At 35.2% G+C, this 22054-nt stretch overlaps 1 long non-coding RNA gene across 2 annotated transcripts; it reads left to right on the top strand.

Moving 5' to 3' along the window:
* Window positions 1-2048: 2048 nt before the first annotated feature.
* LOC126913232 (uncharacterized) lies at window positions 2049-21156 on the top strand. Of its 2 annotated transcripts, XR_007707967.1 has the most exons (5): window positions 2176-2221; window positions 2445-2535; window positions 14072-14159; window positions 16619-16671; window positions 17291-21156. It is a non-coding gene; the product is annotated as an uncharacterized LOC126913232 (long non-coding RNA). The 2 variants fall into 2 exon arrangements; XR_007707968.1 differs by having other exon boundaries at window positions 2049-2535.
* Window positions 21157-22054: the final 898 nt, after the last annotated feature.

The raw sequence follows: 22054 nt of genomic DNA, 5'->3' as shown, positions 1-22054 counted from the left end.
TTGGGGCATAGTTAACAAGTTAGATGTAGGAGCAGAAGGGAATATAGGTTACTTTTCTGTAAACAGGCTCAGTGACAGTGCTGAAAACTTTGTTTATTATAGGAAAGTACATATAGAAAATAGACGGGCATATTGCATATCTTAGATAGGAAGAGGTACTTTCATTATGTATTTGCCTACAAAGACATTTTCTTGTGCTTATCAAGCTCAACAAACATTGCTTGGAAAATCAGCGTGGTTCAATGTTAGAAATTATGGACAGCTGAATAACATAATTAGCATTTGGCAGCTTATGTCCATTATCTACTTGAAAAGATTATTGGCAAAAGAAACAGGAACACTTAATTAACGAATAGCTTTCTGGAAAGAAACTTAACAGCTATAGTCTTCTCAGTGAGAGTACTAACACACTTTGTTTCAAACAGTGTATCATCAAGTTACTATTTGTATTAATATTTCTGTTTGACTTGGTTTTAGCATGTATGAATGGTGCCAGACTGGGAGCTTTGGAAACCAAGTTTATTTATCCAAAGAAAGCCTACAGCCTCAGCAACTACAGCAAGAACCAGTGTCCACCTCCTCACACTGAGAGCCTGTTCTGCAGAACTACTAATAAAGTCAGAAAATAGGTCAGCTTCCATGTACATTAGCCTTTGGCCTCTCCGCAGAGGCTGCCAACAAGAATGCCAATTAATGACAGCTGTGTTGGACATTTGTTGACTGGGAACAAAACTGAGATTGCCGATTCCTTTCACACAGCCTACCAAACACCCATCAAATGGCAATTGCTTTTTGACCTTGGACAAGATTAGAAGAATTTTCCAATGAGGAAAACTTCTCAAATGGGGTAGGTTGATTGGTATGAAGAAAAAAATATTTTTCCTCCTTGAAGGAACAAGTTCCTTTTATAAAGATTAAACAAAAATATGTATATTTACAGAAAAAAAAATATTTAGTTATGTCTGAGAAATCTGTTCTGTGTGACAGAAAAGTTATTTTCTTAAAATTATTTGATTCATTATTCATGCAAATGTTATTAAAAATCTGGTTTGTTTTGAAAGGGATTTTTTTTCCAGAATATTTTGTGCAACAATTTTTTATTTTTATTTTTTGTGTTGGATTGAAAATTTTGGTTTGAAACTATTGAAATTGCATTATATGATAATGCAACAGAAGCTCTACAAGTGACTTAAAATATCGTTTTCTTAGAAGGCAAACAGCAATTAATTGCCTGAAGAATTTTCAGGACCCTTAAATGTGTGCTCAGCACAGTACTACTTAGGTGAAGTTTTAAGTGTGGAGTTTTAAAAAGATTTGCTTTAAATTATGCTTAAACGTATTTGTAATCAAATGACATTTAAAAAATACTGCTGACTTCAAGGAGTCTTCGGTGAGGCCAGCATCTATCCACATTCTCAGCAAAGTTGTATCTCTGATGCTGTGGTTATTACTTTACATATGAATTCCTACTGATGTACAGACATAAATTGTAGTTATTACTAGTGCTTTTGAATCAGATATTTAAAAAATTGATTTGTGTTAATATTTGCCCTTTTACAAGACACTTTCCTAAAACATGGCCTAGCAATATGTTGTTTTCAAAGTCTAAGACTAAGACTTTTTCTAAGTCTAAGACAGACAAACACATTACAAAGCAACCTCTAGGGGAGAAAAAGTAAATGACAAATAAAGAAGTTGACTATTTTGGAAGTGCAGTTCTAACTACTTGGAAACTTAACAATTCCGTACCATCTCCAAGACTGTGGGTTATATTCAGTCACTTGCTGGAGATCCAAATCCTTATGCCCTAAATCAAGAGCATGATCAACACCATTCCCTGGGGAGAAAGTACAGACATGGCCAAGAGAAAGGAGGTCCTTACAGAATTACATCACGGAGTTTCCTCATTCATTTGCCCCTCTGGGACAAATGGGGTTGCTGATAAATGACAGTTCCCAGAATATTCTCTGAGACTTCTGCAAATTCACCACAGTCCCTGGGGTGATCAGAAATTCATAAAATCACTTGCCATTCTTGTATTCAACTTCATCTAACTAAAGAAGAACACAAGTATTGGGAGGCTACCTTATTTTTACAGATATATCTATTCATTACAAATGTCTTCCTTTTCCAAGGAAGTGGAAAAGTATGGTCAGCTCACCACATCTGCTGGGCAATCCAGGCATGAGGAAACAGTTCCATGCCAAGAGATTCTTTCTAGGTTAAAGGACTATTCTGATTAATGCAGGAGAATTCTTGTGTACAACTGAGGGAGAAATATTGAGCCAATAATATTATGCCAGTTGCACTCGTTAACATCAGTGTATATTATGCTTCAAAAAGATCCTAAGAATTCACAGTGGACTGTAAATATATGAGTCTAGTACAGGAAGGTTGCTTCTATTTTCTATCAACATTAATTAACAGAAATCTTCTCCTTCCAGAAAACAGTTCATTTCTCTAAAAATGGACAGAGCAATAAGACTGAACAGTGAAGAAGGAAGTTGCCAGGAAGATGAATTCCAGGAGTGTGAGGTATGCCTCTTGAATCTACTCACTAGAACATTAGGTAAATTGGTGCTGAAACTTTTTTGGCTGGAAAATTGATTCTTCATCTACAGTAGACACTTTTGCTAACATCATGACTATGCGATAATTAGCTTTCTGTTTCTATTCTTATGTTTGTGCTACATTTGTCTGAATGCTTTTTTTCCCTGTGTCAAAAAGATGCAGTATCTATTGGACTAGTTCAATTTTAATGTCTAACATTTAACCAATAGAGAAAGAAAAGATAGAAAAATGAACATGTTATTTTATGATGGCAACTAAATAATAACTAACTGACAGATGTCATAGTCTTTTTGATGATTTTGGTTAACTAAATAGTAATAGACAGATGGCATAGATTTTTTGGTGATTTTTGTTCATGTTATGATTTTAGACACTATCAGATCTCTCTATATGATGACAATAACAACAAAAAAAGAATAACATGAAAAAGTACCCTCAATTGCAAAGATGATAGATATTTGTATATTGCTCTAACATGTGTTGGATTAGGATTGAGTGCATACTAAATTCAGGATAAAAGTCTGACAATAAGAATTTTAGACTGATTAAAAAAATCTTCATGGGTTTATTAGGATACAAGCTATTGATTACTTGATATCTAATGCTGGATTTACTGAAAGCAGTAGATGTTTTTACTGAAAGCAGTAGATGTTTTTAAAATTATGTTGGTAGCTTCTTCTGGCTCTTTCAAGGAATATGTCTATTATCTTACATTTTTTTCTCTTTAATGACAGCTTCCAATTGTAGCAATACATAAAACACAAAAAGGAAAAAAAATAAATGATAAAAATACATTATAATCTTCACAAAACCACACTGAATGTAATGGCTTAGCTGGCAAATACACCCTTATCATGAAATTCATCACAAGAAGTAAGTAATAAATTTTTACATGTGTTGAGTTACATAATTAAATATATATATATGTTAAAAAAAAATAAAAATCAGAGGTTATTCTCTTAAATGTTCTTATTGTCATGAAACAAGGAAAATTTTGACACTGCCATGAAGCCCTGAACTAAATTAGGGGAGTTTGTGAATTTGGAAATAGTCTGTGCTAATCTAACTAAAATTTCTCCTAACCATCCTTTTTGCTACCAATGCTTTGCCAGCTTAGACTTGGATTCATTGTCTTGTCAAACCCCCTTTGACTCTTTCCTGCTGGCTAAGTGTATGAGAAACTCTAAATGTGACTAGAGAAATTTTAAATCGCTGTTATTCATTCCTTCCAATAGTGCTACATCAAACTGTACTATCATAAGCATATCTTTAAGGATTTATTTATTTATTTACTCATTTATTTATTTATTTTACAGCACATTTTCACAGACTTTTATAAAATATTCCTGGAATATTTGTCAGTATCTCTTTTCCTTAATAATAAGAGTAATAAAAATGCTACTAAGAGTGCAAATTAATCCTTAGTCCATACATGTTTAATCTATCACTGAATGTTATATATGTATAGAAAATTGAATTTTAGGTTGAGGTTCCACAACAATACATATCTTTTACTGAAGAATCTAGTATCATATTTCGAGATTCCTACTTTAATTTTTTTTCTTCCCCCTTATTGAAGGCCTTTGCACTGGTTATCAGGTAAGGCTGCAGCAAGATGAGGAGAGTTTGAAAAAGTTTTTTATTTTTAGTTCACTGCACTGAAATCACTTTTCTAGGTCAAAGTTTTCCTTATTATATGTGACTCAGTATGAAGCCAAAAATTCTTTGTGAGTTTTCGGCAGAGGAGTGATGTCAACCATTTGGCTTTTGGAAAGATTCTCAATGGATTCGAGCCACTGGTGGATATGGGAAACTTATTTGGAAAGATGATCCATTTCTCCATAGACTACATCCAACTTTTCAAATTTCTAATGGTTAATTGAGCATAGCCTGTCAGATGGAATTTGTGATTATTAGATCAGTGTTGTGTAGCCTGTGCAGAAGAGCTTTTGTCAGCCATGATATATATATGGTCAAGAGCTTCTTTTTCAAATATGCGTGCTGAAAAGGATTCTTCAGGTCCCCTTAGATGTCACGCTAATCACTAACTCTGTTTTCAACACTAAAAACTGACACAAGTATTAAAAAAAGTAATTCTGTGCAAAGACACTATGCAATAGAGTCTTAAGCCACTATCCTGTAGCTCCCCCATCATCAATAGAAGTTGAGTATTTATAAATCCACGTAGCATGTAGCAAAAACCTAGGAAAAAAACTAGGAAAAAATGCTTTAATATCTTGATTTTTTTTTAATTGTACAGAGTTGTTAGTAAGTGCATGATAGTAAGTGTAGTAAATGTAGCTGATGGCTTCGAATTGCTAATGTTAAATACATGTTTAAACCTTTACAAAGCCGAGGCCTGTAGAAGTAAAAATGAGGAAACCGAAGGACTAAATGGTAACTTTTTTTTTTTTTTTAAATAAATATATGCCTTAAAAAGACAGACATGCCATATTATGCCTACTTATTTTAATTTCCAGAAAAGTGACAATATTCACATCCTTTTTAATAACAGGTTCTAGAGAAAGAAACAAGAAAGTAATATACTATCTACATAAGGCATAGACCAACAAATAGTTAAGAAGCTATAACCTGAACAGGGTAGTTTCCAAGTGACAGCTCAAATTATCCTTTTTGATACAATTCAAAATGTAAAGATAAAACTATAGAACAATCAGATATTAGCTGATGCAAGCAACGCCATTGAGAGGGAGATCCTGTTAGAGGCAGAGACTGCAGTGAGCCTGCAAGAACATAGCTGTCTGGTAAAGGACAGGTTTGTTGAATAGAATCTGCCTTAATTTGCAAGAGAATAAAAGGTTTAGGTCACATTGACTTGCACAGTATGCCTTATGTTAACAGGCTTCTCTCATTATGGAAGTCCTTTGGAGAAATCAAGAAGACATTAGTTTCAGAGAAGCTGCTTTTCTTGTTAGTTACTGGCCACTGTGCCTGGCCAGAAGTAGAAGGAGCTTTGGGCCTGCTGTTTTAGAGATGGAGGACAGACTGCAAGCCAGAGATTACACTGAAGAGAAATGTCTTCTCAGAAATGTCTTGAACAAGGAACATAAAATAGTCAAGAGTACCACCTGTTTTTAACTTTCAGAAAGCCAAAAACACAAGCAATAAGCAGAATACAATTATGAAGAAGAGACACAGCTGATTGTACTTTATATTTTAAAAACAGAATTTCAGAATTAGGAGAATAAACTCAATATTTGCCTGAGTCTGAGGTTAAATATTTGTAGTAACATTTCTATGTCTCATTAAATTTCACTTCCAATTCAAACTGTCTTAAATCTGATTGAAAACAGGCTGAGGAACAGTATTTGGGACAGTTGTAAAAGTAAGTAAAAGCACAGTTGGTTGGACTGAGGTGCTTAATGGGTTTCCTCAGATACTTTCCTTTACTTAACTGTATTTTATTTTTCTGTGTGTGTTCATGTAGGATGGGGAACAAGTAAAAATTGAAGTACATACAAGTCAGAGCTGTCTGTCTTGTTTTCTGCATATTTCTAACTTCTGTGTAGATATTTGCATCTGTCTTCTGTCCTTCTGACATGTTCAGAATATATCACCCGAATTTTCAGTCTGCTTATACTACTTCTTTAAAAAAAAAAAAAAGAAAAGAAAAAAAGAAAGGTAAAAAAAAGGTACATTATTGTGTCCCCCTTGCTATGCACTTGCATTTCTTTCTAGCAGAAACTGGCGTGTATGGGGTGGATGCTGGATGCCCACACCACATCCTCACATGGAACCAGGACACTCTTGAATGCCCACCCACGCCTGGCAGCCAGAGAGCATTCTCATTTGAAGAGTTTAGACTTCCCCGGGATAATTACACTCTGGAGAGAATAAAAACAATGGTCTTTTGATATGGAGAGAGGAGAGAAAGGTCATGTTGAAGGCAAGGTTTCTGTCATTTTGATTACGGAGATTGTATTTTCACATCACAGTTTATTTCTATCTCCACAAGTCTGTTAACCCATGTGTTTCATCTCGTTACAGTACTAGCTTATCAGAAATTAATTTTCACTTACTCTTGATTTTACTAAATAACGTATCGTGGCTTCTACTGCTTATGCTCTCCTCATAAGTCTGCTGGCAAACAGACATTATATACAATGTCTTTAATGTAATAGATGCCACGTAAACCCAGCAGTACCCGGAAGCATGGACTCATTCAGCTAGCATGAAAATTAATCAAGTGGAATGAAAGCCTTCGCAAGGAAAAACTGAATGAAGGGAAAGGTTTTTATTATTATTGTTATTATTTTTTTATGCAGTCAGTTGGCTTTTTTTTTTTTCTTTTTTTTTAAGCTCAGTTTGAAAGCCATTGAATTCTTTCTGAAGTGCTCATTAGCTACACTTAGCGGATAACACTGCATTTATTTTGGCACAAAGCTGGTGGGCAGAGAGAGTTAGAAGGCAACTTGAAGGATTTAAATAGTTTTAATGCCAGTGGAGGGAGTGCATGGTCTGAGCAAGTGCAAAGGAGAAAACAAACACTGAAGAAATTAGCACACTATTTCCCTTCTGCACTACAGGTGAAAGGGGTGAACCAGGGCCTGCAGGAAAACAAGTTTTCTTCTTATATGTATACACTTTTTTCAGTTGGTTAGTTCTTGTTGTTTATAAGGTTGCTAAGAATAGTCAAAACTTCTGGCTTTTCTAGTTGAAGCCAAAGGTATTGTGAATAAAGGAGGACAGGGAGTGAAAGATCTCAGGTACCTCTTACCTGCATAGTGGTGCCACTTGCAGTTACTCATTAATCTTAGGCAATGCAACCTGTATATTTCCTTGAAACAAGCAAGATCCGGTAACATGTAACCTTGCTGTAGAAATGTGGATTTCCAAATAGTAGAGACATTTTGGAGCAATGTTTGCATATCTGCAATATTACAAAACCTTGTTAAAACTGAACATAAGAAATATGAGGCATAAGAAACATACCATCTAAGCAACCTACATCTTGCTGTGTCTGTGCAAAAGGAACATTTAATTTTGTGCTTAACAGGCTTGGTCAAAAGTTTAATGAAGCCAAAAGGAATCTTTCCATTGACTTAACTGGAATACAGGTCCAACCCAACCTCCTTCAGACTTGAGCTGCAGTCATAGCCAGCAGCAAATCCGTAATACTAGACATAGACAACTTCACTCAGTTACTGGTCTGCCAAACTAGACTTCTTACCCATTGCAGCCTCTTCTTAAAGGCGTTTGTTGGGAAGTGTAGAAGCTGATGGAGAGCAGAGACTTAACATGACTGCCCGTGACAAATGACAAAAGAGGTTAAAAAAATAGAAATTTTTATGTCCAGAGCCTGTGCGTCTTAGGTTGATTGTGTGTGCAAGTATGAAGTAGCAAGAAAGAACACCCTGTAGTGTAATTGAATGTTTGATATAAACTTTCACCAAATCAAAATAATACATATAGCTTCAATTCTAAGGTCCAAGGTAAGGACAAGAATTGCAACTGAATGCATATTGATAGCCAGTTAGCCAGCAGTGCAATGGTTCTATTAAAAAGTCCTTGAACAGCCATGGGGCTCTGGCAGATTATGTCTTTTCCTCTCAAATCTACAGAGGGAAAATACTCCCATCATGTATCAGCTTGAAAAATGTTATAATGTCCCCCTAAGTACACTGACTCAGCAGAACATCATGTTGTCTGAGCACTGCTAATGAACCGAGATCCATTTATAGTATGAAAAACAGAGATTCAGCAGTTCATCTCCATCAGGTGTCTACTGAACTGTATGAATGCAGTGTCAGGAAGCACAAAATTTGCTCAGTCAAGGTACAATATTGAAATCAGCCTGAGAGGTGAAGGAGAGTTGTGAGTTCTATAGGTCAGGCCAGAAGTATTGCTTTGGGAAAGGCTATAAATTTCGCTTAGTTTTATTGGCTGCTTTCCTAGCTTTTACTGAAGCCTTTTACAAGATCTGACATACATGACATGCCACTAGCTAAAACAGAACAAAAACAGAGCAGCTGCCCTCAAATACAAGCAAGACTAAGGATTCATTTTAGTTAGTAGAAGGAAAACATCCATATTTTTCAAAGTCTTACAAATGTATAACCCCTAATAAATATGTTTCTTTGTGTGATTTAACTTTGCAGTCTAAACAAACACCTTTTTTTTTTCTTTTTTTGCTTTCTAAGTGGCATCAGTAAAGTTAGAAATAATGAAATAATTCTTTATGAAAAATAACTTTTAAAAGCGCTAGTGCAAAACACATGCAAGTTGTCTTCTGTTTGCGTGGTAAAAAGAAAGTTTTCAAATGTGCCTGAGAGGTTGGGGTACCAAATTTCCTTAACATTAGTGGAAACTAATTCTATGTGGCTTCTGAAAATCCCACACCTCCCATTCCCTATGTTTGTGGAATAGATGGAATTTTCTAATGTGAAACATTGTTTGAAAAATCACATATATTATGCAGAACAGAAGTTTTATTTCTGACTCAATAGTGATTTCATCTATAAATAGCTGCTTCAAAGGGAATACAAATCACTGGAGGGTAGTGTTCTGATGGGGTTGTGGTTTTGAAAACAAGGTTACTTAACACAAGTAAACATGGAACAAACTGTTCAAGCTTTAAAACAGCTTCTAAGTTGTCAAAAACTAAATTTCTGAAGAACGCAAGTGGGAAGATATCCTTTCCAGCAAAAATATGTAAGAGAAGATGAGGAAAGGAATGCCTTGCAGGCAGTGTAAAAATTAGTTCAGCATTCAGTTGTCACCAGAATTCACAATAGAAACAGGTGTTACAGTCCTTTCTCTAAATACAGTGAAAAATCTGAGGGATATGTGAAATCTCCTGTACATGGTGAAAAAGATAGACATCTCACAATCAATGCAAAATTAGAATGGTCATCTACTGTCTCTATGGCCAAAATAAATAAACAGATAAATTGGGTTCCTTGTGAATTCCAGAGCTGTCTGAACGGACATCATTAAAAATACTTTCCCCCACACATGGTCAGGGATCCACCAACATTCCTGGTAAGGAAAGTTACATTGCTCTCAAGATGATCACCATACTGTAGTCTTTTTACAAACTGGGATAATGTCAATCCAACTTACGTAAGGATTGCAAGCATTGAAATACTAACTCCTAGTGATTGTTTGCAAATAAGCAGCTTTTGATGCCTTGTGAACTACTGAGTCGGAGTTACTTTGTTTGAAATGACATTTCAAGAACAGCGAGTGGCTTTCGTTATTGGATCTGAAACATCATTTTTGGGAATACCATATGCTGTGAAATATTTGTAGCAGATGATTATCAAACAACTGCATGCAAGACAAAAAAAAACCTGACCTGAAACATTATGTAAAATAGATATTTTTTATGTTTTATGAATCTTCCTTAAAAAAGGAAAACATATCTATTTTTAATATTTTCTTCCGTGTCTACACATCTGTCTATGTTGGGCTTGGCCAAATGATTTCTTATTTATTTCCCCTTTTTTCTTTATCTTTTAAAGCTTATTTCTTGTTATCTATTCCTGCCCATGCCCTTTTTCCCTGCTATGTGTTGCAACTACTCCATTAAGCCCTACTGACTGTGACAACACTATCCTGTTGCAAGACTGACCCAACTTACAATTTTATGTTCCTTTCTGCCACCTGATCATTGCCTGCCATGTCTTCCAGCAAAACAAAGACCTCTTTGAAACTAACATCTCTTGTGAAACACCTCTTTGTGATAATCAATTTAGTAATGGTATAACCTCACCTCAGCACATCAGACTTCTGAGCTATGACAATACAGAAATGCCTCAGGGACTGCATTTTCAGATTGTAGACATAAACCACTCAAAATCTGCAGCTTAAGTCAGCACACAGCCCTCTGGATAACCCAATTGCATTTTCCTGATTATTAAAAGGGAACACATCTTCCTTATTAACAGGCAACAGGTTAAACACCTGAGTTTAAGCCAACAGAAGTTTATCATAAAGAGACAGAAAGCCAAACAAAATAATGTATAATTTTAATTAGCTGTAGTAACCCATTGGTAGTAAAATTGATCCCCTTCACACCTTACATAGCTGCAGTAGTCATAGTCAAGCCCTTCTCAGAATGATGAACCGATAGCCCAACTTTTCTTCTCTCTACACATTGCTCATATTTGACAAAAGGGTGTCCCAATCAATCCGTTATTCTTAAAAGATGTTCTGCTCTTGGGCTTTTACATTCCCTCCCAGTTCAGTCAAAGTCCTATGCTGAGCATAGTAGTTACATCAGAGTCTGCACAGTAAATGGCTGAAGATGGCAGAGTGGGCCTTTTACTCCCTTTGGACTCAAAACCAAGAAGCCCTGCTTACTAGGTTTGCTAGTGGACAGTCCCATGATGAGTCTGATGCCACCCTTTGTGTTTTGGCTGTTTAGAAAAGGATTGGTGATATTCAAATTAGGTGTTGGGTGAGAGCCATCATTGCACTGTACATGTTCTGCAATATAGCCAGGCTGTTGAGATGTTCAGAGAGGTTTTGACAGTCCAGTTGCTGATCAAGACTGAAACAGGGCACATCGTAAAAACATTGGAGAAGGTCCAGTTTTTACTGTCTAAAAATCAAAATAAAGGAAAGGAATGGATGACATTCAACTTTAGCATCTACAAACATGATCTGTGCAGTTGTGCTTCTCTTAACTAGATTACTGGAATGCAGAAGCAACTTCATAAAGTAGATGCATAAGCTTGAGTTGCATAGCTGTCTAAAAAAGTGGGAGAAAGACCTTAAGAAATAAAGGAAAGTGGCTGAAACCTTTCCTACTTATTCTACAACCCCCAATTAGTATTTTACAATATATCTATTATGATTGTTAATTGACAAATAAACAGCATATTACCTACACAGGAAATTAAAAGAAGGGAAAATGAAAACGTATGTCCTTCTATCTAGCTAAAGATACTAGAATAAATGGTCTGTGATTATTGAACAACAGTTAGTTGAATAATCCAGTGAACAGTTCCTTCTCTTTTGCAGGTTTATTTGTAAAATCCACAGGAAAAATACTTCCTAGATTTTTCATGCTAATGTGGAAATTCAATTGCTTTCTAAACCTACAGGCTAAATTAGCGTTACTCTATAAGAAACAAGCTATGCCACATAGCAATACACTAACATATTTAGTTCCTTCTTTTCTTTTTTTTTTCTTTTTAGGGATGTTTTTATTTTTTATCAATGTTATAATCTCAGAACTAGTGGGATGGATAAACAAGGCTTATTCACAATCACTAATTTTAAACACAGAGACCAGTCTAAATTAAGCTTCTCTCCTGAGTCATTCTCCAAAGAAGACTGTCTCTGTCTCTTTTTCTCTTTCCTTCTCTCTCTCTTTCTTTTTCCCTAAAGAGTCTGGGGAAGAGATTAGCCCCCATGAATGCTTCCTCTAGTAGTAGTCATGTTTTTCCTGAAAAATTGACTACTTGTACCTTAAACAAAGGTGAATAGGAACTTATTAAAAAATAAAAATAAAAATCACCCTTCAACTACAATGAAAAAAAAGAGGTGACCTTTGACAATAACACTCAAACTAGAATACAGCTGAGACATATCATTCATTTAAATAGGGCATAGAATTAAAGTGTATATCTGTATTATTCCCTGTATCTGTATTATTAATACAAGTCACATTTGTTTTCTTAATTTTTTTTCATTTCCAATTTATTTTAACTTTAGTAAGGTTGAAAGAACCTAAAGACATAGTAGTCTTGAAAGGATTCCAACAAGTTGTGCTACATATGTGCAAATGTTTATGTCTTTTTTGAAGTTTTTTTCTCCCTTTTTTCACCAAGCTGTAATAAAACTATGTGCAAAATGTAAATATAAACAGTTGAGGGAGCAGTCTCCTAAGTGTGTGCACACTGTTTCCAAACTAGGAGATAACCCATCCAAATATGTTCTGGAATTGGGGCAGTACTGTACTGATCAGCAAGTGATAAATGAAATTAGAAACTTTATTACATAGTAACTTTTTAACTGTATGAAAAAAAAATAAAATTAAGCTTTCCCATTTTGAGTTGAAGATTTCTAAAAATTTGCTGGAAAACACCCAGAGCCAATAGCAGTTTGAAAAAAAATATCAGCACTATAAAACATTAGAGACTGTGACATAAATCCTGAGTACATTGTGTAACACTGTTTACATGGTGAGCAACAAAACCTTACTTAAAGTGTATAGTGTTTAAATGTCTTGAGATGCAGCATAGGTTGCATTTTAATCCCTAACATTCTGTAATGCTATCCTGATCTAGGTGTTCCTGCCCCAGCAGGGGGACTGAACTAGATGATCTTTCAAGGTCCCTTCCAATCCCTAACATTCTGTGATTCTGTGATTTTAACGCAATATTCCATACATCTATGGAGAACATATGCAAATGTTAAATGACAATAAAACAATGAATGATAATAAATGTCAGACTTTTTCTCCTGAAGTATTTATTTGGTGTTTTAGTAAGCAAAATATCAAAAGATAGCTTCTCTTGTAACTAAATTGTGGTGTTTATTCTGGTAACTGTCATCTAAACAATTTAAATGTTTAATATTCTGTTCCCCATACATAGTATTGGAGCAACATACTAATAAATAACAACAATGATTCAAGTTTACAGCTCACCCAAATCTAATAAAAGGCTCAAAATAAATTAGGATCAAAATATTCAAGCTGTGATTCAGTAAGACCCTTTAAATAAACACATGGGAAAACTTAGAAACAGGGAGAACTCAGTTTGATAATACATGACATTCCACTTATGGAAAAAAATGCTTTGCTTTATTGCCTAACACAGGAAGCTTTCTGCTACTAGCTAATACCAAAGCACATTCAAAAAAACAAAATGTCAAAACATTATTGTTTTTCCCTATTTGAACTATTTAGATATACAGATCCAAGAGAACTCATGAGTGACAGCAGTGACTTAGAGGAGAAATATGCCATTTTCAGTTACCATACTTGGAATAAGAGATGAAAAATGGTTGTAGCAATAAAATCTGACTTAAGTACTAACCAAATGTAAAAGAACACAGTGAATTTTATTTGAATAATTTAAAGCACCTTCACAAATATTGATTATGTAAAGACTGCAATTTATGGAGGTAAGAAAGATTAATAATGTTATGCTTACATTAAAAATTAACACCTGGAAGTGTATTGACCACAGGAATTTGAATGCAGGTATTCTAACTCCCAGACTCTACCCTGTGTTAGACACAGCATGTCAGTAGGAACCATGTGTTATCTAGCTTTATGAATGTAAAAACGTTTGTCTGCTTCTAGTACTCCTTAACTGAGATTCTGTAGGGTTTTCCAGAGTTATAGAATGAAAAATTATCAGTACTGTTTGTGTTTTACCATATGGAATGATCACAGCAATGCCAATAGCTCACAATCAGAAAAGTTACCCAGAAGTTATATGTGTGCTTATATTTACTATGCAAATCATGAATAGAAAGTGTTGCATGTAAGCTTTTAAAAAGACGTTATTTTCTTCTGTAGGGTGGAATAACACCTCTCAAAACATGTTTGTTGCCTTGTGAAGAATGTCAGAAACACCACACCATCTGGGCAACTGCTATTTCTGAAGGTGAGCAGTGATCAGGGGATGAAAAAAGGGAGTAGGAGCTGTGGTAAGCAGCTGGCAGAGATGGATCTCCTCTTCCTGTGCCTCAAAGCTGTGAACTTCTCAACCTGAGTAGGCCAGGGAAGGTATCATTGCCTTCTATGCTGAGAATGCCTGGCATGGCCTAGAGGAAACAGCAGTAGCAGGAAGCAAAGCATATTGAAAGTGAAATTTTAACAGGTGATTTGGGAATTGGCTGTGATTTTAACAGCTAATTTAACTGACCAGGACCAAACCTTTCTTAGTACTACCCTGAAGAGAGTAATAAAATTCAGAACAAGCAAGTTTGAAAGCAAGGACCATAAGAAGTAAAACAAACTGTCATGTGGTGTTGAGCTAAAAACTGTCTAGAAATTAAAATGAGATTAAATACTCTCTGGAAATGTTCCCAATGCAATTAGAATTTCCTGTTGCAACTGAATTACCACTGATCAGAAAATCTTGGATTTGGCTAGTAGAATAAGATAAATTTAAATTCTTGTAACTGTGATTGCAGAAATCAATATTAACCAAAGAATATTAAGAAGTAATATTTTATTGTGGAATGTATGGGAGAGTGGGAAAAAAGATAAGTTAGAAAGCTCCCAAGGAGAAAAAGTGATGCTAATTCTGACAATGAATTTCAACATAGAAAAATTACAGAAATGTGACCTTTTGCAAGTTTTTCAATATAAAGCACTTTAAATGTTGCATTAAAGTTGACTATTCAGTCATCAGCAGGTGTTAAGCAAATTGACAGCAGCAGTAGCTAGAAGAGTCTAATGTATGCACATTTCTGTCTCTTAACATCAGGAGGTTTACTGGCTGAGAATCATTCTGACTAATGATTTATAAACAGAAATAATATTAGCTTAATTCTTTTGGTCTGGAACTCAGAAACAGTTTTGTTTTGTTTAGCAAATAAAGAATGAAGTAGTGTTCAAAGGTATTTCCAGAGAGCATCTTTCTTTAATTAAAGTGATTGCAATGACCACAACATTTTCAGGCAGCATACATATGCTTTTACAGAAATTAAAACAATTTGCTTATGAGGTTCTTACACTTTTCTTTTTTCAAAATGCTATCAAGGAGGGAATGGGTGGAAATTGATACTATCTCTAGTTTGGTGAATGAGATGGTAGAGAAAGATAGAAGCCAGTGACCATATCAGTATACCAAAATGGAAGTAATTTAATTCAAAGGTATTTAATGTACTTCACAACTAAGGTGCTGAAAAAAACTATGTATGGTTCTGCAAAGGGAATATAATATATATATATTCCTGAATATAATAGATGAGTTGAAATATGTTCAAGATTTTTTTTTCTCAAATAATTTTGAAAAGGAAAAAAAAAAAAAGAGAAAGCATGCCACTTTCAAAAGAAAAATGCATTTATTTGAGCTTAAAAAAAGAGACACAATAATCAAGCTATTTGCCAGACTCACTTTTTTTTTGTCAAGCAACATCACAATTAGGAAACTCAAAACTTTATGAAGTAATTAAGTAACTGCTGTTAGTTTTTCCCTTATACATCATAATTTAAAAAAACATGCTATATTTACAGTGTATGTCTTGACATCACTGTAACAAACCTTTACATTTATTTCTTTAGTCATGAAGATAAAATAATGAAAACTTTAAATATAAACAAGTATTTAGTGTAGATCTCTAAATATTTCACTTCAATCCCGTTGCGTACAGCTTGGTTGCAACCTACCTAATCTGTTTCAGTGTGTGATGAAGCACTTAATGTGGACCCCTTAGTGGATTTACTTTTGAGCATAATGCTTCTAAACTCTGAGATCAGTACACAAACTTGGCACAAAAAATTAGAGGCTCAATATACCCTCCGTTCTTGTACCTTTACCTCTTCTTGGTGTGTCTTTCTCCATAACCCTTACAACAGTCTTCCCACTTCACCAGCAGCCCATGTTCCCACGATCCCAGGCACCCATCAGGCCCAGCAGGGCCACCTGTTCTCAGACTTCTGAATAAATTGCTCAGTCATGAAAGAGCTGTGAGAGAATCTGTTGAAAGATAGCAAAGGCAGAGGTGTGGTTGTTGGAGTGGGATTGTTAGCTCAAGGTTTCAAGAGGAGAAACATCAACTTGGAAATGTATATAATACTCATGGAGAAAAAATGAAGGGGTCTGCTTAAGGTTGGTTAGAAAGGTTTGGGTTGAGTTGTCGGAGTCACCAGTGTTAATGGATCAACAACTGTGGATCAACAACAACTCAACAGGTCTAAGGGCTTGTCCCCTGAAACTGCAAGGGCCAACCTTCCCCTCCTGCCTGGCCAGCAAGGACTTTTTGGGTGCTGTATTGGACTGCTAAGCACATGGATACTTGATCTAACTGCTCATTTAATCTTAGAGATATTTTATGTGCAATAATCTATTAAAAATTGCTTTTTACTTTCAAATTGCATATATGTTTCTTGCAGAGTCTCTGTACCAAGTTAAAGATGATTGGACAAATTGACCCAAAAAGGGGGAGGTAACACTAATCTATTTTCATCTACTCATCTTTCTCCTTTTCTCCCCCACCATGATGTCACTACCTCTTTTCCTAGACTGCACCAGGTAGTAAAACTTAAAGCTATTTGTCTTCTTTTGCTGTACCTCTTTTTATTCCCATGGCACTGATACTACAGAAATAGTAGATGGGAGTCATTTGTCCACTCTGCCTACATGGTTTAACACAATCTGTTAGGAAAATACTAATCACAGCCATTAAAACGCATTTTAGATGATGTATGGAAATGTCATCCTCAATTAGGCAGATATTTTTCTGAAGTTGAAACCAAATATTCTTTTGTAGAGTTGTATAAATGTAAGATGTAACTCCAATGTTCCAATAGCTATTGCTTTTGTATAAACTTTGTATAGATATCAGATCAAGAATGTTAATGTACCTTAAATGACATTAAAATGAAACCTTCATTTCCCTACTAATAGATATGGTGGAAATGAGACACAAACAGTGAGAAAGATTTGGTGAAGTTCACTGCTTCACAAGTGAAATTTAGACTGATTCATTTAATAGATTTCTGAAGGTGTGAGGATGCTTGCCTTTAATAAATCATTTTTAATTTAAGGCTATCCATATTTTCCAGGTAACTTTGTGTCACCAGAGGAAAATATGGATCTCTTGCAGGAGAGGATATGAAACATTGTAGAACTTTCAGGACTTCTTGCGTGAATGTTATGATATGTGGAAAGAGTTACGGATAAAGAATATAAATCTCATTTGGGGTGAGTGAGGTAATTTGTTGTTGACCAGGACAAGTGTTTTTGAAGAGTGGAATTAAAATTCTTCATTGAGTAGGGACAGGACATTGATTTGTGGTCATTACAGCAAAGAAGAATGGTGCTCTTGACCTACTACTACCTACCCTTTGACATAAGATAACAAGAATTTATTGTTGCTTTTTGTTCTCTGCTGCTTAAAGTTCTGCACTGGAATTCAAACCTGCTTTCATGTGGCTTCAAGTACTCTGTATTTCTTAAGAAGCATGGTGATCTGTGGCAGAAATTCTGATGGAAAAGACATTTTTCTGCCAGTATACCAAACATACTGGAGTTATTCAAGTCCTTAGTACCCTTTTTAAAACTTTCTGATTTCATGAACCATTTTCCTGGCATCTCAGAATGGCTAAATTCTGGTTTTATAAGGCAAAAGTACTGGATATATTTTTTTTCCATCCTCAAATCCACTCTATCTCAAAGGGGCTTTTATGCATGTAGTTTTGTTACTCAGTGGGAACACAGTCTAAGCAGATGTTCCTATATGATGATGCAAAGAAGAAGCGTTTGTTTCCTTTTTGTCTATGGCTGGCTTTCATAGTGTGCTGTCAGCTGCGAAAATATTAAATGTGGCTAGCAATTTCAGGTAATTGCTGAACAAAAAAGATTATTTATAAACAATGAATTGTTCCAAATAGAAGTCAAAATTCAGAGTCCTTTCTCTGGGCACAGTATGTGGAATTCAGCTGACCAAACACAGATTTTCACTCTGCCAGTATCAACATCTGAGATAGTTGTCTGCACCCTCTTTACAAGTTAATAGAGGAAAAACAGCACTAGAGTGAGATGTGGTTTACTTCATCCTAATGCAGATGTTTAAATCAAGAAGAACTTGTTCCCTAAATGTGGCTGTTTCTCGTCATCAAGTGTGAGAGGAGCTGAGGGTAGTTGATCACAAATAGACATCGGCTTTATACTTGGATAGATACAAACCTGAACTCTTCTTGCTTTTTGACTCTGCACGCAACTGCCCATCTCCTCTCTTGTCACTTAGCTCTGGCAAACCTTAGCTTGTCTACCTGTAGAGGAACTATCACCAGGTCCTAAATCATGGAATCATTTAGGTTGGAAAAGATCTCAAAGATCATCTAGTCCAACTTTTAACCTAGCACTGCCAAGTCCACCATTAAACTATGTCACTAAGCTCTACATCTACATCTTTTTGAAGACCTCCAGGGATGGTGACTCAACTACTTCCCTAGGCAGCCTGCTCTAATACTTCACTACCCTCAATGCTGCTTTGGACTCTAGACTCCTTACCCACCTGCAGATATCCCAACTCTTTTCCTCACAACTATGTCCTGAGATGAGAGCACCTCACCTCCCTACAGCATCTCAGGAGTCTGGAAGAGGAAGCTGATGTCAGTGGCAGACAGGAGCTTCAGTGTATCCTCAGCCCCTTTAGGGTGCTCTGATCCTGCCAAGGGCAGCAGAGTAGCATCATCTGAGGAAACAGACACTGACTGGTTGAAAACCAACTGTCCTCTGTTATGTGAATATTTGGTCAACAGGAAGAATAGTTTGGGCACCTCAGGAAGAAAGAAAGGGTGAATTTAATGGCTATGGTAAGAGAACACATCATAGTCACACTGTTTAAATAAGATCTTTATCTTGTATCATGAGAATTTGCATGTTGATTGTATGTTGTAGCCAATCATGAGTCTTTCTTGGACACAGGGGAGCTATTTCCTTCGTTCAAGCATTCATCATCTATATCAGAATGAACCTGTAAATGTTTGTAATGAGGACATACACCACTGTCTTCCTGGAAATAAACAGTTAACAGACTTCAGAGGGAATGATAAGGCATTAACAGACTTTAGAGGGGAGGCTTTACTTTGAAGAAATCACCCATCCACCTTTTGCCTCTTTTTTTTTTTTTTTTTTTGAGGAAGACAGAAACTGTCAACCTTAGGATCCAGAGGGGAACTGGAAGATTAAGTATAATGTCAGAGAAAAGGGGTAGATGCTGTGATGATTTTGTGCAATAATTTTAACTGCATTATTACAAGGCTTTTTGTATTAATTTGTGATTTGGTTTATCCGGCTGTTAAAAATGGGTTGGACTGGTAATAAATTAATAGCTTCTTATGTGTGGTATGTTCAATTTTCCTCGTAGTGACATTATGAGAATATTATCATTGGTTGAAGAAAGCAGCAGATAATGAAGCTAATAGGCCTGTTTACATAGAAGGGAATGACAGAAAAGAATGTTAAAGAAAATTAAATAAATTAAGACAAAACTAGTTGTCTCTGGTGAGGAGAGAGAGAAAAAAATGTATTTTAACATAAAGATAGCCATTTAGAATAATTATATTATTGCAATTATAGAAAACACATAAATTCAGAGCTAAAACAAGGAAAAACACAGAAGCTTTATCATGATGTTTTTTGAAGAAACTGGAAAATAAATTAAGTGCTTCTAACTAAATGCAAACAGTGAAAGAAGGTCAATGGTGGACACAAACATGACAAATGAAGGTAAGGACATAATAACTATTACAGAGTCCTGGTTTATCCCAAAGGAAGAGGCTGGGTAATAGAGTTACAGGATGTTCCAAAAGAAAATGGTCAGCATAGAAAAACAGAAGTGGAAAGGGAGTATATCTTTGTACTGTAGGAAAGTTAAAAGAAATCTTGAATGAAAAACAAAATCAATTTCGCAAAATTATTGTGGAGCAAATGTCTAAGCACCAAAAATATAAAATGGTAACTTAAAGACTTTTTATTGCCAAATAAGTACAGAACAGAGGACATAAAATTTCTCAGCTGCTCTAAGTTATTACAGTTCACTTGCTTTCACTGGAGCTACAATGATTTGAATCATCTAAAGATAAATGAAAAAACAGTCTAGATAGAAAGAGAAGATGAAAGATGACAGCTGTATTCCTAAGCAGGAAATAGTAGAGGAACTTAAATGACACAGTCATAGATGATTCCTTTTGGGGCTGGGTTTTATTAATTTTATCTGATCTCAGATTCACTTAGGCTTTGGAGCACTTAAGGCTAGATTCCACTTAAAAGCTCTTTGATTTGTTTTTTCTCATAAGAAATCTTGTAAAAGGAGGAGTGGAAAAAATGGAGGAAAAAATAAAAAGGGAACGACAGCTGGAGAAAAAAAAAGTGCATTAGGAACTTAGCATAATAGCTTAGTAAACCTATTCTTCACTCTTTTGAGTCAGAGTGATGTTCCAGTCCTGATCTATCTGTGACTTTGATTGGCTTTGTGATCATTTCTAATTGTACGGGGCATAATCCTTCGTGAAATGTAACAGAATGAAAAAGAACACTACAAAATTTGTAAATCTCCTATAGCAAAAAATAGATAAGATAATAAATATGTATAATTATACACACACCCTGTGTTCCACTCTCTTTTAATAGCATTTGCAGGTTCAGGCTAAAAATTAACACTGTGTTTCTTAGCATTTTTTATTAGAGAGCATGTTGTTAATTCCTATGCAATACATATATAGTTTAAATGAACATCATTGTGATGGAAAGGTCAAAAATAAGCAAAGAAAACACTAAAATAATAGATGACTTGGGGGTAGGGGTTATGTGTAAGTACAGAATATCATACAGACTCAGAGTTCAAATTCCCCACGTGTTGGAATTTACATTTGGAAATATAATGAATTTCAGATGCTTGTTAGAGTTGCACCTTTGTCCTACTCTTTGACCCAATCCCTGCTGACAAGATAGGTTTCACTGACCTCTGGTGTCTGTACACATTTTTTCTCTACTATGTAACCCATTTTGGTTCCAAATAAAGATTGCCTTGCAATGTTTCAGCTTTTTTTTTTTTTCGTTTCTTTCCTCAACAGAAATAGTCAAATATAATAGAAATACTATTCTCATACACTAAATCCTCTGAATTCAGCAGGGTGTAGTCAATAGCTTTTAATTTATATTTTGTGTTTATAGTTTTAGTTTTCCTTAGTAAAATAATTAATTCACTTGATGTCAGAAAATATGAAGGGAAAAAAAAGAAAAAAAAAAGATTTGTAACAATTGCTTTTATACCCTCTTTTTAAAATATATATATATAATATATATATTATTTGAGAGAAATAGTTGTTTCAATGACAGAATAGTTTTACAGACTCTAAACACTGGGTCACATTTTGTTGTCCTTGCTTTTTAATGCTACCTTAGTCTAGGATGTCCTTAATGGAGATCATTGAGAAACTTTTAAAATTATGTACAAACCAAGGCTTAAAAAGATCAGAATCTGGATCATAAAGAGCAAACACAGACAGAAAGAGACTGGTGGGGCCAAGCTGAAATGCATCTTGATGAATTTTCTGAAATTATAGATTCTAAATCTAAAGCTTTAGAAAATATAGCCTCCGTATTCACCTTAGTGATTTAAGTCTAATTTTCAAAATCAATTTAGGCATTAGAGATCAATCAGCATAATGTGTAAAAATGCTTTATGATTCCCTTAATAAAAATATGGCACACAAAGATGACATCTGTTTCCTTTCCTACAAGTATGATACTAAAAGGGTGGTGAAACACTGGAACAGGTTGCCCAAAGAAGTTGTGGATACCCCATCCCTGGAAGTGTT

This window comes from Cygnus atratus, chromosome 3 (genome assembly GCF_013377495.2).
Source record: "Cygnus atratus isolate AKBS03 ecotype Queensland, Australia chromosome 3, CAtr_DNAZoo_HiC_assembly, whole genome shotgun sequence".
NCBI classification, from domain to species: Eukaryota; Metazoa; Chordata; class Aves; order Anseriformes; family Anatidae; genus Cygnus; species Cygnus atratus.
Note: the sequence above shows the minus strand (reverse complement) of the source record. Positions and strands in the feature narration are given on the sequence as shown.